The sequence below is a fragment of the Plecotus auritus genome (genome assembly GCF_963455305.1).
Source record: "Plecotus auritus genome assembly, chromosome: 9".
Lineage (NCBI taxonomy): Eukaryota > Metazoa > Chordata > Mammalia > Chiroptera > Vespertilionidae > Plecotus > Plecotus auritus.
Genome location: NC_137783.1, coordinates 105667424 through 105688549, shown reverse-complemented (window position 1 = coordinate 105688549; position 21126 = coordinate 105667424). Strand labels below are relative to the sequence as shown.

At 45.1% G+C, this 21126-nt stretch overlaps 1 protein-coding gene across 9 annotated transcripts in view; it reads right to left on the bottom strand.

Annotated features, from left to right (window-relative positions):
* Positions 1-21126, bottom strand: part of TENM4 (teneurin transmembrane protein 4) — a 2454724-nt gene that overhangs the window by 732777 nt on the left and 1700821 nt on the right. For 8 of the 9 annotated variants that reach the window (XM_080687408.1, XM_080687411.1, XM_080687403.1 and 5 more), the window contains exon 1: positions 4101-4450. The exons of the other annotated variant lie outside the window; for it this stretch is intronic. The gene's annotated coding sequence lies outside the window, so the exon portion shown is untranslated. Of the gene's footprint in view, positions 1-4100; positions 4451-21126 lie in introns of those variants that run through there. 9 annotated transcript variants of the gene reach the window in all.

Sequence of the window (21126 nt, the reverse complement as noted above, 5' to 3'; positions counted from 1 at the left end):
ACAACCATAACGCCCACCCAGTAAGTTAAGGGGTTAAAGTCATATCCCATCAACTTACTTCAACAAAACTGCAGAGGTCAGGTGATTATACCTCATTGAATCAGATATGCTGGAGGAGAGCCCTCAGAGTTCCACTCGCCCGCTGCTACAACATCCAATGTTCCACTACAACACCTGTTCCATGGGGAGCTTGCTCCCTCATATCCCAAATCATCCCATTTGCTGTGGATATGTTCTCTGATGGTTCTTCTTCAGGCTGAGCACTGAGCAAGGCTGGCCCTTCTTCCCCCACAGTCCACAGGTGGTCTATTGGCTCCCCGCCCCATTCTACCTCCATCCCCCAAAGAGAGGCCTTGATGAGAATAGGATGCTGGCAGATGAATCAGAGATATCTCTTTGGAAAACAGAATCTCTTCATTCCTGACAGAGTCCCCACCCAGCTCTGGGGAAGATGGCTAATTCACGGGTGAACCAGTACCCTGCCCCCACTCACTTAAAGACACGTGCTGGGAATAAAACCTTCTCAGAATTAGCTCCCTAAAACTATAAGAACAACCATTTCCTTCGTGTTGCCTGAAGAACAAGGGGACGTTCCATTCCCCAAACATTCCCGGGGACTATTGCAGGCAAGGCACCACCGAGGGGAGACACTCGTTCTCCCCAGGAAATCAGCTCCGAGAGTCCAGTTCCACTACGTGAAAGGACTTCTCGTCATCACCCTCACCAGAGAAAACTGATTCTTTCTCATCATCCCCTTATAACGCCTACAAAGAGGGGAAAACCTCTTTGAGCGAAGTCTGGCCGCTCCGCACACCTCGATCCCCAGGACACACACACACACACACACACACACACACACACACACACACTCACACGCACACGCACACGCACACGCACACGCACACGCACACACACAAACACACACCCTGCCACCGCCACCACCTGTGAAAACATTCCTCTTAACTTTGGCAAGGAGAGCTCCCAGGCAAAGCTGAGCGGTAGGACGCCCGCAGCGCGCTGGGACCCTGGAGAACCGTGGCCAGGCCGGGAGAAGGGAGGGAGGTGAAGCCTGGACGGGCACCGCAGGGCGCTCAGGGCAGGAACTTGGCCACGACCAGGCGGTTTCGGCTCGGGTTTCCCGCCCAGGCCCCGCCCACCCGGCGGCCCGGCTCCCCCAGACTGTGGCTCTGCCCACCTAGGAGCCCCAAGCCGGAGGCGCCCTGAAGAAGGCGGCTGAGAGGGCGAGAGAGCCTCAGCTGACGAAGCTAACTCGAGATTTCGATTTCGGGAAGCAGCCGGAGGCCGGCGGGGAGGAGGGCAGCGCTCGCAGGGTGCGGAGGAGGGGAAGCGGGAATGCACCGCCTCTGCGCGCGGGGAAACAGGTTGCCGCGGAGCCCGGTCTCCTCCCCGCGGCAGTCCAGCCGATACCCCATTCCTGCCCGGCCCAGGAGCAAACCCAGCGCTTCCCGAGCGCCCTCCCGCTTCCCGGACTCCCGAGGCGGAGCCGGAGCCCTTCTGGCGGCGGGTTAAAGGCGCCTTCAGCAAGGTCAAGGCGCGGCCGACCGGCACCTGAGCTGCTTCCAGCCGAGCACGAGCTTTGCAATCGCATTGTTAAAGATCATGGCAGCGGCAGGAAGTCCGAACGGCCACAGGTCTGGGAGAGGGAGGATTTATTTTACTGCGCGAACACGCTGAGACAGACCCGGGATTTCAGGGAGGGGGGTGCGGAGTTGCAGGACGCTGGAATGTGGCGAAAGCAAAACACTCCCCACCGGGCGCGACACCACCCCCCGGCTGCGGGAGAGAGTTCAGGGCCTCTGTGCCCCAGACTTCATTCAGTGTTCCGCACCGCTCCGTCAGGTCTAGGGTGGCTTATCCCTCTACAGGCAAAAAACAAGATTTAAAAACACTCTAGTGCTGTGGTTTCTCTGTCAACGACCATCTGCGTACTCCAGGCTGCGGCGGCGAAGGGAAGCAGCGAGATAGGGAGAATCACGCAACAGAAGCAAACTGCTTTCCGCGGAGCAGAGAAGCGAGAAGGAAGCCATACTCCGCACACATCCCCATCCCATCCCCGTTAGCGCCGGGCGGGCTCAGTAAAACAGGCTCAGCTACACGATGGTGACTGACCCAGGCAGAGGACAGCACGTTCCCTCTTAACTCCCCCCGCCAGAGTAGGCCCGGGTGGCTGGGATGCTTGGCATCTCCAAGGGGGACCAGGCATCGCGGGGCAGGTTTCAAACACCTAAAGGGTGCTAGGTGTGAAAGATGGGGAGGTGCGCTCGGAGAAGCCGAGAAGAGGGGCTTTGATGTTTACAGGACACAAAGTCAGTTTCCTAAAACAGCATTCCCCGGAAGGCCTCCCAGCACCCCCTCGGTCTCGGAAGACTCCATGGACCCTGAGTTTTGACCGGCTTTTTCTCTCTGATCAATCCCAGATACCCTACCTGTCTGGATAACCGGTTCTTTGGGGACAGTGGCATCAGCATTCAACCCCCCATCCCCCTCGGCAGAAGTGGACGCCGCCTGGTGCGAGGCGCCCTCCTGCCCGGTACTTACATTCCCTAAGCAGGCAAACTTTCAAGCTTGTCTTTCGCGAACCCGGTGCTGGCATCGCGCTGCTGGGTAATCACTGAGGCAGTTTATGTAACTGCCCACGATGCAGGTCGGCAGAGCTCCCTGCGCGCGCCGCCGCACAGCTAAGCACATGGGCACCCCTGACCCGGCGGCGCTCGGATCCCTAGCGTGCCCCGCCGCGGCCTTCCACAAAGCAGCAGGGCGATCTCATGGGCTCCTCAAACACCGAGAGTGCGAGCAGGATCCGGCAAAACCCAGGCTGCTTCTCTTCGCCCCTTTCGCTGCATTGAGGGCTCACCGATAACTGCATATCTACGAACCTTCTCTCTAGGGCTGGGGGTGGGAGGGGGCGTTGTTAGGGACCAGAGGGGTGATTGGCGTGGTTCTGAAGAGGGGCCAGTAATCAAGTAAGTAATAATACCCTCGTCCACATGGACCAGGGTGCACAAATCGCCTGAAAGGGGAGCCAATTTCCAAAGTTGGAGACCACGCAGTTAAATTTCCAGTACTTTCCAACCTAGCTTAGGCAGGGGCAGAGCAGAGAACCGGCGGGCAGCCGCCAGCGAAGCCCACCCTACCGCCCCGCCAAGGCCAAGGAGGACTCACCAGTTGAACCTCCCCGGCCCCTACTGTGTATTCCCCTGGTTGCATGTCCACACACACACACACACACACACACACGCCGCGATACCACCTCCAATATAAAGACTGCATTTTTAAATCTTGAAGAAAATGACTAAGGAGCTCAGAGATCACATTTCAAACCAGAGTACATTTCCCAGAGCCCTGGGTACTAGCAGTCACACACACTCGCACACGGAGTGCTCCGAGTGTCCACCCCACGGCTGCAGCCTCAACTCGATCCGAGGGGAACATAAACACTGCTGCAAGGCGGCGGGCGGGGAGAGGCGAGCACCACGCCCGCTGCAGAGGGCAAGGGGCTGGGGGTCTTGTCTCCTGATTCTCCGCTCCAACCGCGGCACGCGCGCCCCCCCCCCCCCCCCCCTCATTGCTGTCGGCGCTCACCCCGCAGGGCAGGCTGCAGCCGCCAGAGCCCGGCGCCGCCTCGCGGGCTCCTCCAGCGCCCGCTGGGGCCATGGGGCGGGCGGTTCTGCAGAGGGGCTGCGGTCGCTGGGACCCGGGCGGAAAGGGGCTCCGGCGAGGCAGACGAACCCGGGGCGCGCCGTCTCCCTTCCAACCGCCGTCCCGAGTCCGCGCCCACCACCCAGCTTTTCCCTCACCCTCGCTCCCAGGCTCCAGTCCGCAGCGGGCTCCAGGCTGCAGCGTCGGTGGCTTGGGGCTCGAGACTGGATAGCCTCGCCAGCAACCCGCGCCCCAGCCGCCCTCCCTTCCTCCCCCGGTGCGGGCCAGGGGAGCAGGCAAGAGTCCCCCGAAGCCCATGGCATCCGTGCGAGCTGCCCCGACCCTGTCACAGCTAGTGGGCGCAGAGAAGCTAGAGTGCCGGCGAGGCGCCGCCGTGGTCCCCAAGGCGCTTTTCCGTAGAGCGGATCACGCCGCCTTACCGTGGCTGCAGACTGCCACCGCCAGGGAAGCAGGGAGGAGGGAGGCGAGGCACAGCGCCGGCGGCTCCTCTCGCTCTCGGCGGCGCGGGTCCTGGGCTCCAAGAGCCCGAAGTGGGCGCCCAGGAAGGATCAGGTCCCGGCTCTGCGCTCAGCTCCAACGAGACCAACAATAGCTCCCGCGGGGCGCGGAGCCCCAGCGAGCCTCCAGCCGCGCGCGCACGCCGGGCTCCCGTTCCCGGCCGCTCCCGGCCGGCGTCCCTGCCAGCACTGCTGCCCCACATGAAACAGCTGCAATCCCGAGGCTTCTGGGGGGTTGGGCGGGTGTGTGTGCGCGAGCGTGTGTGTGTGTGTGTGTGTGTGTGTGTGTGTGTGTGTGTGTGTGTGTGTGTGTGTTTAATAGCTTCCCTCCTCTTCTTCCCCTCCCTGCCTGTTCGCCTGCCTGCCTTCCTCCGTCCCCCACCCTCGCTCTCTTACACACAGAGAGGGCGAACGAGACACACACACACACACACACACACACACACACACACACACACACACTCACACACGCACACACAGGTTACATGAATGGGAGGCAGGAGCCAATCCTACGCGGCTGGGCGAGGCGCTGGGAGCAGGGCCGCACCACGGCGCGGGGGGGCGCCACGCAGGTGATGCGCGTCTTCCCGGGCCACGCACCAGCCTCTCAGCTCACTTGAGTCTCTGTTCTCCCCAATGTCTTCCTCTGCCCCCTTCCCTCCTTCCTCTCCGCTTTTTTTCTTCATCTTCTCTCCTTTTCTTTCCTTCTCCAATTCTCAGAACTCTCTCAGTTCATTTTACTCGGTCTCCTCTTACCGTCCTTGCTCTTTCTGGACCCCTTTCTAAAACTTTCTCCTTCCTTGTCCGGACTTTCCTCTGCTTCCTCTCCTCTTGCCTTTTGTTCTCTTTCCTCCCGCTTTGGCTTTCTCCCCTGTTTCTCTGCAGCGCTGTCTGGTCTCCTCTCCTCCCTCCTTTACCTCTCCCCTGGGGTCTCTCTGGGGTCCCAGAGGGCTCCCTCCCCGCCTTCCCCTCGATGCTATTTCACACCCCCAACAGGGATGGTCTCTCTCACGTTGCTGCTGCAGCACAGCCAGAGGTAATTAAAAGCTGAGAACTTGAGCTCCTTCCTCAGGCATGCAAGATGCCAAAAGAAAGGCTCTCTTTCCTCGGACAACTTCCCCCAAACCACAGTAACAGCTACTGAGTCCTGATAGCAATCGTTTAAAAAATAACTGCAGTGAGCGTTGTCCAAGAGATGTTTGTCCTTCGCATATCTGGAGCGTGATCGCCAGCACATTTCCAAGAGAAGGACGTTTTTATGTGATAGGGGTGGTAGCTTCAAGCAGTGGCTACTTGCAAGGGCTTGGGAAAGAGACTGGAGAAATTCCCTGCCTTCCCTCCTCGCCTCCCCCCACACCCAGCTGCATGCCCTTTGTAAGACTTAGGGCAAGCCATTACTCCTCACCCAGCCTCAGTTTTCTCATCTGTAACTACCTCACCAGTTATAGTAAGGATTAAAAGAGAACACAAAGGAAAGAAAGCACTGGGCATATAGGAGATGCTCAACTAATGTTCACTTCCTTCCCTGCCACCCCTTTGTAAAACTCCCTTCATGATCTTCTGCTACGTTACATCTCCATGATTGAAAGTGTTTAAGGAAATGAGGGAGAAAATGTGACAATGCTAATGCCATATACCGGTACATGTGAAGCAAGATCTGGGATATGTATTTTTAAAACTCTATTGTGTGGTCAGGAGACTAGCCAGTTGTCATCTGTTGATTATAGAGGCGACATAGAAATTATAAACTTGAGGTGCTAGAATACCCCTTCAACATCTACCTGAGGCTGCTAGAAAGGCAGGGATGGGGTTGGGGTAGGTAGAAGGTTTCCTGCACTCTCTCAAATCTATTTTTAAAATATTCATAACTGAACACTGACCAGTGACAAATCCTCTGAGACCCAGTAAAATGTCAAGTCTTTGGATACCGTTTATTAATTGTGTGTCCTCACTGCAGACATCAAATGCTGGGCATAGCTGTGATTGGCAGGCAGTTTCAGTCCTTCAACAAATATTTATTGACCACCTGCTCTGTGGTTGGTGCTGTGACTGGCTCTGGGCATTCACAGATGAGGCCAGCATGCCCTGCCTTTCTGAGCATACAATGCAGCAGACATGTCTGATGAATGTGTAATAGGAAAGTGAGTCCCATACTCCTTGAGAAAGGCCATGTGATTGGTGGACAAAATTGTTTAAAATATGAGGTTCATGGAAGGGGAGATAATAAAGCGATCCTTGAGAGTGAAAATTCTGGAATGCACTGTTCATTCTATGCACCTCATTTGACCAGTGAGGATACGGAGGCCTAAACGCTTAACGTAGTAGGTGAAAGTAAATGGGAAACAAGATATTTTTGCATACTCAAAGTATCTTTGGAATTCCATAGGGAAAAAATGGTAACTATACTGTTAAAATATATAGCCAACTCTACCTTCATGAAGTAACTATTAAGTCAGCATCCCTGGGAATATGACAAATAGACATCATGTGCCTTCTGATATGAAGCACTGAGAAGGACATAACACTACTTCTGTGGTATTTCTGCCAAAAAAAATAGCTCGAATCTAATGTCTGATATGTGTTTGTCTGATGAAGAAACATCAGACAAACACATATTGAAAACCATTCAATGGAGTGACTGCCATGGAATCATCAAAAAACCCAAAGTCATGAAAAACAAAGACTCTGGAACAATTCCAGATTAAATGAATGGCTTAATGGTCAAGACAATAAATGCCACATGTGGTCCTATACTGGCTCATTAATGGTATAGCTGGTAAAATTAAAATAAGTCTATAGCTTAGATAACAGTATGTATCAATGTTAATTTTCTGATTTTGATAGTTATTGCAGTTATATAGGAGACTATTCTTGTTTTTAGGAAATATACAACTGAAGTGTTTTGGAGGTTAAAAAAAGATGAACAGAGTCCAATGCCCACTTCTAAGGAGAGGCACAGTGTGGTGGATTTCTACCTAAGGAATTGGCAGTATGAACTCAGAAGGATGCCCAGTCAAATCCTTGAGGGGAAGACTTCCTTTAGGAGGTGGAATTCAAGCTGAGTTTTGAAGGCAAGGAGGTTAGCTAGACTATGAAGGGAGGGGAGTTGCTTTTTAAGCAGATGTAACAGCATAAGGACATGGACAAAGCATGAGGCACTCATTATGGCATGTGAAAGAAGTGCCTGGGTGACTTCTAGAGCAGTAGGTAGACTTAGATCTTGAAGGGGCCTAAAGGAAGCTAAAGATCTCAGATATTCTGAAAGCTCAGGTACTGGGTGCGGGTGGGAGCAGAGAGATATGAAAGGCTTTTAAGTAAAGGAGGCATGTGATCATAAGTGTATTTGAGAAGAACAATCTGGCAACAGTGTGGAGGAATGGATTAAAGACCCTGGCTTTGGAAGAACAAGGATGATCAGTTAGGTCACTAGAGTAAACTAAGGCAATTGTAATGAGGATGGAGAGGGGAGGAAAGACTTAAAAGAGACCCAGGATATAAAATGAACAGATTTTGGTGATTAGTTGGACGGGGGTAGGCAAGGGAAGTTTAAGGCAACTCCTAGTTCTTAAGCTTGGGTATTTGGGTGGAGGGCGGCACTATTTGCTTCAATGTTAATAGAATTCAGGAGGGAGTGGAGGTTTTAGAGGGAAAAGTAAGGCCAGGTGTTATTTTATTGTAACCTAACTCTATAGCTAGCTTGAGAATGTCCTGTATGGCTGTTCTGTGCCATAAGAAACACTGCTGTAAAATTCAGCCTAAGACCCTCCAACCAGCCAGCCCCATATATTAATTATCCAGAAAAATACACAGTAGATTGGGTCTGGCAGCAGCACATTATTTGTAATAATGGGGAAAAAAATTGAAACAGCCTAAAGGGTCAAGTGGGATAAGGAAATTAGCATAGGCTTGCTGGAACATTATGCAGCCATTCTAAAGTTTTTCTTTATTATTTTTTTTCTTTTGCAGAGTTTTTCAGTCCATGGAAAAACATCTGTGTTATCATATAAAAGTGTTAGAAAGCAAACTTCAAATTTGTTAACTAGATTAAAATCCTTATGGAGAAAACTCTGAAAAAAAAAGTGTCAAATGTCAACAATTATCCTCTAGATGACAGGATTTTATATATATATAAAAATATAGCCAAGTATATATATATACTTTTATATATATATAAAATATATATATTTTATATATATATATATAAAATATAGCCAAGTATATATATATATACTTCATGTTTTCTTCAGACTATTTCCCACAATGAACATTCATTACTTTCATAACAAAAATAAAAAGCTGTCATTTAAAAAATGTCTGTGATACCCCCTCTTCCACTTTATCCATTTTCAATCCACTCTTCCTACCCACCTCCCACCACTTGAAGACTAACTGCCTTTTAAGCTTTATCTTTGGGAGTGAAATAAAAAGGCATTTACAAAATCAGGGGAAATTATCAGCTGGGCTGAAGAAGGGGAGAAGGTGTTCTTACACAGGCAGACATTGAGCTGTTGAAACTGTATATATTAAAGATGTTTGCATTGCCCTTATTGATTCTGTAATATGTTACAAGAAAAAGAAAACCTATAGTGGGGCCAAGAAAATGTGAGCCTTTAAAGGGCAAATTTTAATTAGGAAATGTATTTATTTGCAAAAACACTTGAGTCCAGCAGTTACTATAAAATTGTTTCAGAAAGCTGGTATTTCAGGCAAGGACATATGTTGGGGCAAGGGAAAATGCATTCTGCCTGTTGTCTAATACTACATCAAATACACAAGCTGGTTCCATAGGATTTGGACACCCACTGATAAGTTCTATCAAAAGTTCACAGTTGTGGCCTAGCCAGTTTGGCTCAGTGGATAGAGTGTTGGCCTGCGGACTGAAGGGTCCCGGATTTGATTCCCATCAAGGGCACATACCTCCAGTAGGGAGCGTGCAGGAGGCAGCTGATCAGTAACTCTCTCTCCTCATTGATATTTCACTCTCTCTCTCTCTCTCCCTCTCTCTCTCTCTGAAATCAATAAAAATATAAAAAAAAATAAAAGAAGTCACCTAACTTTTTAAAAAGTTCACAATTGTGTGCATGTGTAGGAGATGGGGATTTCCGAGCCAGGGGATGTTCTCATTTCTTGGAAAGGTTGCTGTAAGTAGCTCTCTGGTAAGGTTCCCTCAGCATCTGTGAGTTTTCATCTGACAGAAATGTTTCATATGTGGATAGGTTCCTCAATCTAATAATAATAACACCTTACACAAGCATAGCCCGTTCACCTTTTCACCTTTTCAAAGCCCCCGCCCCCCAACACACACACACACACACACACACACACACACACACACACACACACATCTGTTGATTCATTCAAGACTTCTATCTGCCTTGTCTAGGATCCTGTTATTTCTAATTTGTGTGGGAGGAACAGGCACCCAGAGGGGCTAGAACTAAAGAAAGAACAGAAAACATTCTTGGAAAGACTTCTGTGTGGCTCTGCAGCTTTCATGGCATGTCATCTCATCAAATCCTCAGGATAATTTGGGACGGAGGTGAGTAAACTGAGGCTTGTGTAGTTCTGGCTCGAAAAAATCAAAATTGAGAGGATCCAAGATAGAGACAGATTAAATGGAAGCTAACCTCACCTTCACATAGGACCAAACTGGAATTACAACTAAATTATACAACATTCATTCTGAATAACCAACTGAAGACTAGCTGAAGAGAAGTCTTATAACCAAGGCTTAACAGAAGAAGCCACATTGAGATTGGTAGGAAGGGTGGAGACGTGGAAAGGGCTGGCCCTGCTCCTAGGGTGGGTGATGAGATTCTGGAGGGATATCTCAGCTGCAAAGATACAAGCCAGGCTCCCCAGCCCAGAGCACCAGAGCCAGAAACAGGTGCCCACATAACATCTGGCCCTGAAAATCAGCAGGGATTATCTCCATCAGGGAGAGACAGGAGTCTGCTAGAGGAGCAATTTTCAACCACTCTGCTGAGGCAGCCACACTGGTGTGCCGCAAGAATGTTTAAAACATGCAATACCTGACTATTTAGTGGGGCACTGACCTCTTTTCCTTAGATTATCAAATTAAAAAGTGACAACAGCTGGCCTTGGCAGGGTAGCTTAGTTGGCTAGAGTGTTGTCCTGATACACCAAGGTTGCAGGTTCAATCCTCGGGCAGGGCACATACACGATTCAACCAATAAATGCGTAAATAAGTGAAGTAGCAAATAAATGTGTTTTTTCTTTCTCCTCCTCTGTCACTGAAATCAATCAATAAAATTTTTTTTAAATAACAACAGCCAACATAATAGCCATCTGGTATGAATGAAATAAAATTGTAACTATTTTTTTTGTCAGATTGGAAAAAATATATTTTTTGGTGTGCTCCAGAATTTTAGTAATTATGTGTCATGAGATGAAAAAGGTGACCTCTTAAAGGGCCAACACACAAAAATCTCATTTGCAGTGACCCATCTTGAGCTCCAGCAAAGAGGATGAAGCAGACAAGAGTCACCTGAGGAGAGTTTGGGGTTAGATCTCAGCAGGCACCAGATCCTGCTGAGGCAAATTCCACTCTGTGTGGTCAGCATGTGCAAAGCAGCTTGTACACTGTAGTTGGGGTTGATTCTCACAGTCAGTGAGCCTTAGGTTCGACCCCATACACAAATGGGCCAATAGGAATGAAAATGCAATTACAAGAGAATAATAACCCACACAAGGGAATTCCTGGAACACCCAGCTCAGGTGATCAAGGAGACTGCACCACGGGGCCCACAGGATACCTACTAGTAAGGCCACCCTACCAAGACTGTGATTCATAAAAGATCTACCTAATACATAGAAACAAACACAAAGCGGCAGCCAAATTGAGGAGACAAAGAAACACGCCTTAAATGAAAGAATAGGAGAAATCTCCATAAAACAGCTAAATGAAGTGGAATCAAGCAATTTACCAGATATGGAGTTCAAATGAATGGCTAATAAGGATGCTCAATATTATGTATTGAGAACTACAACATAATAAATAACATAGAAACCATAAAAAAAGAACCAGTTAGAAATGAAGAATATAATATTTGAAATGAAAAATACACTTGAAGAAATAAACAGTAGGTTGGACGAAGCAGAGAATGAAATCAGCAATCTGGAAGACAAAGTAGCAGAACACACCCAATGAGACCAGCAAAAAGAAAAAAGAATTTTAAAAATGAGGACAGTTTCAAAGATCCTTTGGGGCAACATGAAGTGAACCATCATCTGCATCATATTCAAATATTTAATCCTTATAACAGCCCTATAAAATAAGTTCTATTACTATTTCAAAATCAGAGTGTAATACAATATTTCTAGTTCTTATCTGTCTATGGGACAACATGAGTAACATTAATATTCATTCCCAAGTAAGCACATATTATTCTGTTCTGCATACTACTTTTTTCACTTAACAGTATACTTTGTAAATAGTATCTCCTTATTTTTTTATGGTTGCAAACTATTTTATTATATGGAAGCACTACATAAATTTAGCCACAGGAATCACAGTGATTATAATATATTCATTTTTAAAAATCTCAAGCAACTAATGTAAGATCAGGCACATAGTAGCTGCTCAGGAATGTAAAATACATGAATTAAATTATATTATCACTATCAAGTCCATTGACTCTTAAAAAGAAGGCACTCAGCCCTAGCTGGTATGGCTCAGTTGGTTGAACACCGTCCTGTGCACCAAAAGGTTGCTGGTTCAAATCCTAGTCAGGGCACATGCCCAGGTTGTGGTTCAGTGCCGGGTCAAGGTACGTATGGGAGGTAATGTTTCTCCCTCTCCCTTCCTCTCTCTCTAAAAATATCAATAAAAACATATATATATATATATATATATATATATATATATATATATACTTTTTTTTAAATCCACCCATAGAAGGTTGAAGTTTCATATTGGTTGGGAAAGGATGAACATTTTAACAGTGCTGTGGTAAGTGAAAATAATTGTTTTGGCAGGAGGAGTTAGAACCTTGTCACTTATAGAATTCCTTTAAACTTTTTACACTGAACATAAAAATATGAAAATTCTAGAAGAAAACAAAGGTGACATTTACATGATTTTGCAGGAAAGAAAGAAGATTGTCTTAAGCGTGACAAGAAAAGAAAACAATCATAAAGGAAAATTTCAAAAATTTGACTGTATAAAAATTTCAAAATTTTTGTATATTTATGAAATCAAAGGAACAATAGAATGTTGGGGAAATATTTAAAACATACAGGGAAAGTACTATTATCCTATGCAATAAAAGGCTAATATGCAAATCGACTGAATGGCGGAATGACCAGTTGCTATGACATTCACTGACCATCAGGTGGCAGATGCTCAATGCAGGAGCTGCCCCCTGGTGGTCAGTGCACTCCCACAGGGGTAGCGTTGCTCAGCCAGAAGCCCTGGGTGGGCTCATGGCTGGGGAGCACAGCATGGCAGGAGCCTCTCCTGCCTCCTAGGCCCATGGTCGGCAAACTCATTAGTCAACAGAGCCAAATATCAACAGTATAACGATTGAAATTTCTTTTGAGAGCCAAAGTTTTTAATCTTAAACTTCTTCTAACGCCACTTTTTCAAAATAGACTTGCCCAGGCCATGGTATTTTGTGGAAGAGCCACACTCAAGGGGCCAAAGAGCCGCATGTGGCTTGCGAGCTGCAGTTTGTTGACCACGGTCCTAGGCGATGCTAAGGACATCCCCGAGGGGTCCCGGACTGCGAGAGGGCACAGGCCAGGCTGAGGGACCTCCCTCCCCCCGCTCCCCCAGTGTATGAATGTCATGCACTGGGCCTATAATCCTTAAAATAGAATGAAGTTTTTTTTTTTTTAATATATTTTATTGATATTTTACAGAGAGGAAGGGAGAGGGATAGAGAGCTAGAAACATCGATGAGAGAGAAACATCGATCAGCTGCCTCCTGCACACCTCCCACCAGGGATGTGCCTGCAACCAATGTACATGCCCTTGACCGGAATCAAACCTGGGACCCTTCAGTCCACAGGCTGACGCTCTATCCACTGAGCCAAACTGGTTTCGGCTAGAATGAAGTTTTTTTAATGCATAAGTAAAAGGCACCTCAATAGAAAAGTAAGCTAATTTACTGAAAAGTACAAAGCTAAATATGTAACTCACTCATAACTCCAAGAAATGCAACATCATAATAATATTGAATTTTTTCATTTTGCTTATCAAAAGGAAAAAGTATGAGAAATATGACATACCTAGGAAATAGTTATTCCCTCTATACTCTCAATTTAGCCATATTTACCAAAAGCTTTCCACTGTGTGGAGCTTTCAAACCAGGAATCTATGTCGACACTTAATGGAGTTGACACCACTACCTGTGTGTGTGATGTTAGCAGTCTTGACACTCTTCGACTAGATTTATCATTTCACTAGAGGTTGTAACCTGGTCATATTCTACCTCTATCATTCCTTCTCTTTTAATTGGAATAATCCTATAAAGAGAAACTTCCTCTCATAAACTATTTGCTTAATGAAAATGCAGGATTAAAGTTAGTTTGCTTTTCCTTTTATTTATCAGGTTTCCAAAGAATAAGTTGGTTCTCTAGCATTGTTTAGAGGTAAGCAATATTTTTTTTCTGTCTTTTGGAGCTCAACTATTTAACTATATTTGATATATTTTCATTCATTTCAGTTAGTATTCACACTGATATTCAAATCGCCCCATCATTGGCCAGTGGGAATTTGTTCATATTGCCAAGTCTTTGATAGCCTTTTTTTTTTTTTTCTGGAATAATAATATGTTTCAGGCTCATCTTGTACCTATCCTAAGCCAGACCTGAAATCATCCAGATTTCGGAGGACTCCTGGTTCTTTTTAGTGGGAAATGGTATTTAGAAACCACAATCTTGCTACTAGAGGTGGCTCATTGCTACTGGGTTAGTATTATTTGTAGCCTTTTTTAATAGGCAGGTTTAGGAGATAAGTATTAAAAAAAAATTTACTATGAGTCTCTACCAATACTTGTAATTTATTTTTTACCTAACTTCTTCAGTCTTCTATCTTTTTCTCCCTCTTCCTCACAAATAATAAATAATGCTATAGAAAAATATTCAATAATTTAGGAAAATAACCCTAATATATTTTTATTGGAAAATATCATATGTAGATATAAATCATACATATATAAATAGGTATATAGATATGTAAGTTAGCAGTGTTTATTTATTTTTTTTAAAAACTTTCTTTTTTAAAATCCTCACCCAATGATATGTTTATTGATTTTAGAGAGAGGAAGGAAGAGAAAAACATTGATATGAGAGAGAAACATCGATTGGTTGCCTCTTGTATGTGCCCCAACCGGGGACTGAACCTGCAACCTAGGTATGTGCCCTGACTTGGAGTCAAACCCATATCCTTTCAGTGAACTGGACAACCAACTCCCACCAACTGAGCCACACCGGCCAGGGCAGCAGTGATTATTTCTCGATAATGAAATTAATGGTAATTTTTATTTTCCTCTTTTTGCTTTTTAGTGTTTACAAATTTCCATAATAAGTCCATTTTATTTTTGCTATAAGAAAAAAATTCGCAAAAAAAGTAAAAATAAACCAGATGGTATAAATTATAATATAGTAAAGTGTCTGCCAATCTTAAACATGGGTAGAATAATGATATTGTACTTCATCTGTGGAGTGCTTTACAATTTACAAAGCATTTTACATGTATTATCTCCATGACTGTCACAGCAGCACCATGTAGTACTAGACAGGATAATGGTATTGTCTCATAGGAAAAGAAAAGTGAGGGTTAAAAGGGATCCCATGTGATGGAATCAAAGTTAGAACTCAGGGCTCCTGTCTTCTTGGTCCGTGTTCTCTCTCTGCATAACATCTGTCTCCAGATGATAGTTACTATACTATCATTTTTCCTTTTTTAAAATTGAATTTATTGGGTGACATTGGTTAATAAAGTTATATAGGTTTCAGGTGTTCAATTCTATAATACATCATCTGTATATTGTATTATGTGTTCACCACCCCAAGTCCTGTCTCCTCTGCCTCGCCTCCCCTCCCCCTGCTTTCCCTCTGGTAATCACCATACTGTTGTCCGTACCTATGAGTTGTTGCAGCTAGATGTTCTCTAATCTTTAGAACTATGCTCTGTGTATGACACAGGCACAGTAAAGGAGATATTGGAGAGGTTTCTCAAAGATTCAAGTACATCATGGAGCCAAGGAAAAACACTGAAATAAGTCCGGGCGGTCTGAGGTTGGAGACCCACCTCTGTCCCTACTTAGCTGTGTGACCTTGTGCTTTTCAGAAACCCTCTCTGACCGTTGCCAAAATATAAAATAAGGGAGAGCAGAGCATCCAGATGACCTTTAAGCTGTACCTTTCAGTTCTGTTTCACCTTCTGTCATCTACTTAGACCATTTAGCAGTCATAGGTAAGTTTATAAGAAATTATTTCTATTCCCAACCATGTATCCTACCAATTAGACATCAGAGTAGAGCTCAGTAGAGAGAGCTCAAAATATAAAATCAAATGACTTGGGTTTTGCCCTTTACTGGCTCTGTGATCTTAGCCAATTCACTCTTCCTTTTTAATTCTGAGTTTTCTCACTGTAACATGAAGGGGTGGGGCCAAATGAACTCATAATAACCTGCAGAGGTTTCAAACTTGAGCTCTTGGGCTGCATTCAGCCCACAGGCATGTTTTGCTTGATCTCTCACAGCCTTTAAAAAACTTTGAATCCATTGCCAGCCTCTAAAATTTAGGAGATTTTACATAAGAACATGGATTCCTGGCTTTTCTTGAAAGACTGGAAAATTGAAACATGGCTCATGCATTCTCAGAGAGCCACAACTGGCCTGCACTGCACCATGGCTGTCCTTTAAAAGGGACATGTGCTCTCTGCCTTGTCGCAGCCCCCACCAGGTCCCTGTTACTCATCTATATTATGTGCCTGAGTCCTTGAAGTAGTTAAGTTCGTGATCCTGGGATATAGTTACACTGACTAGCTGAACAATATCAAGTTAGTAATTATCCTTTCTAAGACCCAGTGTCCCAATTATAGACTGGGGACAATAAATGCTCGTGTTATGGCATTCCCTGTGTTAATGAGACACAGCAGGGATCAGCAGACCAGAGAGTAATAGTTTACGTTTTTTAGGCTGCATAAATCTCTGTTGCATATTCTTCTTGTACTCGTTTTATTGATTTTTCCTTTTTTTTTTTTTTTTTTTTACAATCTTTTAAAAATGTGAACATTCTTAGCTCTCAAGCAGTACAAAATCAGGCAGCCCTGGGTGGAAGGGCCCTATGGGTGTAGTTTACCAATCCCTGGAATAGAGCATGGGAGGCCCTTACAATAATGCCTGGCAGACAGTGAGTATCAATAAGTGTACTTATCAATATACCAGTTCCAGGCCTCTCAGTCTCTGACGCTGAGACACGGGTGGACTCCACAGAAATTCCTACGGCTGCTTTGACTTTCTTCTGACAACCCAGAGGGGGACAGCATGCGTCTGTTGAGACACATCTTTCTCATAGAAAGCCCTGCATGGTGTATAAAGAGCTCCAAAGCCGCACGACAAACACAGTACGACTGTGTCATCACCGTGAAATCAGAGCCATTGTTTAAGCCATTTGTTCAACCACATCCCATCCCAGTTATTCTGTCTGAAACGATGCCGAGCGATCGCAGCTGGACGGGGAGCAGGAGGTCCTTTAAATCTTATTATAGGTTCACTGTGCTCATAGCCTTCTTCCTGTGTTTCAGGTCCTTTAACTCCCCTTCTCCCTACCCCGCCCCCCCCCCCACACCTTGTGCTGTATTATTTATTGTAACTGGAGTGTCAGGGACGCAGCTTGTGATGAAAGGCATTTGACAAAATAATATTGCATTTTGTTGCATGACTCTCATGCATGTGGCTTGGCATAATTAAAAGAGAGACATGATATTGTCTTCTTCAAAGACTGTGATGGCTGAATTTAAGGAATGTCAGTTTTTGTCTCTGGTGTTCAAGGCACCCATGGGGTGCATGCATTTAAATAAAAGAACTGAGGAGTTCATCAAGGGATTGATTGACTTAAAGATGCACTTTCTTTCCTTTACTGGTTCTTCACCAAGAAATGGAACACAATCATATAGGAGGTGGGGCATAAGCCAAATTCCTAGAATGACTTTGGCTTAAATTTTCTTGATCTGGGACCTGTGCATTACATTTCTGAGGACTTACCACTCTCCCCTTCCTTTAGCAAACATTGCTTATGTCCTTGCTGGGTGCTAAGTCTGGAAGCAGAGGGATGAGTAAGGCAAGAGCTCTGAAGTCTAAGAATTTATGATCTAGTGAGGAAGACAGATATGTTGAATACACAGTACCAATATAAAGTATTAATTAGTTTTATTATAGCAAGAGACAACACTTAAGAACTTACTACATGCCAGACACTGTTTTCAGTTTATTGTATATGTTACATTTACTTAATCCTCTCAGTGATCCAGGGTTATATGCCATTATAAATGTCCATTTCACAGAAGGAGAAACTGAGGCCTGGGGCTACATAATTCTTAATTCTTTAAGGCCGCGTAGCTAGTAAGTGGTCGACAGTCCTGCCAGATTCAAACCCAAAAGGCCTGACTTCAGGGCCAGAGCGCTTGAAGGCCCTAAAAAACCTTTTAATAAAAAGGCTCGGACCACATTCTGGAAACACTGCAGAGAAGCCCTGATCTGCCCTTGGGGTCAGGAATCCCATAAGATATGACATTTGTCTGAGAGATTCTTTTTACAGGGAAGGTAGGCAGAGAATATTTGTAAAGACACACAAAAAGAGAATATTCAAACCTGACTGTTATACCCAGACCCTTTTTTTTTTTTTTAAGAACACAGCATTACCAGTAGTTGCTTATTCAATATTAGTCTTGACTGCAATTCTGAAGATTCCAGCAGGGCAGGTGCCTGACTTGTTGACTATACTTTGAGACAAATGAACAAATAGTCAAAGTTGAACAGTGGGACGAGGGTTAAGCTAACACTATATTCTATGGACAAGGGTTAATGCTTAGGTGTATTTTATACCTACATTAGTACTTAAAAGTTCTCATTCCAGACTGCTTTTTTGAAAAGACATGCCCATGGTATTCTGAAAAGACTTTATAAACACTGTATTGTCAAAACTCCCACCACTGTATGTATTAGTAGCGTTCTGTACATGTGATCTGGAGCCATGATTGTGGGTGCAGCGTTATAAGCATAATGCTGTACTTCATCCATGATGGCCATTGATTAGATAACATGAAATAACACAGCACATTTGAAGTGCAAACTCATGTGTGACAAGCAATGGCTTTCTTTTCCTCTATGGTAGAAGAGAACCATGCCAAAGGGCCAGTGTAGAATACCCCAAACAGCCAGGCTTTCTTACGGAAGCTGGCGGGACTGTCCAAAGAAAAGACATGTTTTGACTTTGGCAGTCAGATCAGTAAAGATATCTAAGGCTGGGGGGTGGGGAAGCAGGAAAAGATGGGACCCATTTGCCAAGGACTTTAGGATAGGTCTCTAGGGAGTTTGGTGATTTAGATGATTTCCTTTTAAGATGTATTTTCAAATATCAAATTGAGAACAGCATCTGTCTGGCAGGTTAACTCTTATAGAAGTTAAAAGCATAGGGGCAAGGCATGGGGTTGGGTGAGTTGAAAGGAAAATCTTTTCATCAGTTCTATTTTTCTAACATCTCTATGAATCTGTGATTCTTTCCTGGTAATGTGTTACCGCCAACACACATTTTTTATTAGGAAATTATTGTAGAAGAATGATCCGGATAGTTAAGTCAGGGTTGTTGGACTTTCTCCTAAAATAATTTCCCAAGATTGGTTCACTGACAGCTTTTTACCTACAACCATTCGTAAGAATGCATTATTTTTAAAAAATATATAGTTTTATTGATTTCAGAGAGGAAGGGGGGGAGAGAGAGAGAAAGAGAGAGAGAGAGAGAGAGAGAGAGAGAGAGAGAGAGAGAGAGAGAGAGAAACATCAATGATTATAGAAAATCATTGATGGGCTGCTTCCTGCATGATTGGGTATTGAGTCTACCACCCCTGATTGGGAATCAATTCGTGACCTTCTGGTTCATAGGTTGATGCTCAACCACTGAGCCACTGATGCGGGGCAAAAATGCATTATTTTATAATTTCTGTGAGTGTAGTTTGGAAATCCAACAGCGCTGTTCACTTCTGCCCGCAGTGGGCAATCCCCTCATAAGTGAAAGCAGTTTCCAGTGCCCATTCTGCAAGTGGGCTTTCTCTCCGGATAACGGTGGTCTTCAGGTTGTTAAACACGTCCAAGTAGGACGAAAAGAGGAGAGCTTTGAGCTAGCCTGACCTGAGTTCCACATCTGGTTCTACTACCGAGTAGCTGTGTGTCTCTGGGCAAATGATGAGGCTGGCATGGAACAGTGTTCTTTCTCTTTCTGATTACATTCCCAAATCTGAGGGTAGAACAGAAATGGCAGAAATAGATACATGTTCCTTCAGAGGGAAAACAGACCAAGTCGTGACTTGCCTGATCCTAGAATTGGAAAGAGATTTTTGGCTGGAAACAGCATATTACCTGGCCCTGCCCTGAACCCCGAAACAATATGAAACATGAGAATCATTCCTTTTTTTTTTTTTTTACTGTACAAATATTTATTGTGTGTTTACAATGTCCCAGCCACTGTGCATGGAGAGCAAATGCAGACATGGAACTGAAGCCAAGAGCCAGGAAATCTGAGTTTAATGCAAAGTGGTGGGGGAAAGTCGAGAGTTACACTCACACAGTCTCGCTCCAAAGCCAGTGCTCCTTGCTCTGAACCTGTGGCCTCACCAGTTTTGTACCAACAATAGCAACACATGTGTCTCTTTAATGCTGGGCAGTAGACAAAACACTTTTGCTTACTTAATTTCATTTGCTGTACAATGATTTGGGATACAGATATTTGGGATAATTATTATTATCCACCTATTTCATTGATGAAATTGACCCAGAGAGGTATAGCAGCCCACCTGAGGTCACCCGGTTGATTAGTGGCAGAGCCTAGACTAGCTCCTAAGACTTCTGATGCTAAGTTCCGTCTGCCATATGTCTACTCCCAGTTTAAATATTTCTCAATTCAGAATTCTTGAGCCATCATTTCACCATTTTACATTATTTCCATAACCCATGTAAACTATAATTAATTTCCTGCTAATTGGCCATGTTGTGGCAAAGCCTTAGTAATCAGTGAGCCGAGGTCTGTGGGCTTGACGCCGAGGTCTGCTGTTTCTCAAGCTACATGGACCACAGCAACCTGTTTCCTCGGGTATGCAGGCTGGCTACGCCACTGCATTTTTTTCTTATTCCTCCATCAGCAGAAATAGCAAAACCAGCTTCCAGCATATGGAAGCATTTGTACACGGCTGGATTTTCTGATGAGGTTTCAGAGGGATGGTGGAAGCATGATTTGCAACTATGTGTCAGAAGAAATACTGGTTTTTGAGTGAGGCTGATTGGACCATGTCCACGTGGCAAAAGCTGTCTCCAGAAAAGAAATGTTCCCTCCACTTTACCCCCACTTCACCATTTGTGAAAATAAGCGCACGCCGAATCTGCTTAACATTTGTGAGGATTCAAAATCCAGAAATAACAGGTTGGTTTGTTTTTCCTTATACAAATGCTGATGCTCTCTGGCGGGCTTAGGTTCTTTCTCCTGCTGCTCCTGAACAGGGCACAAACAGAGCCCAGGGCTTTCTTCAAGTCTAGCTGCTCCATTAAAAAAAATGTTTTTATTGATTTCAGAGAGGAAGGAAGAGGGGGAGAGAGATAGAAACATCAAGGACAAGAGAGAATCACAGATGGGCTATCTCCGGCATGCCCCCTACTGGGCATTGAGCCCACAACCTGGACATGTGCCTTGACCAGGAATCAAACCG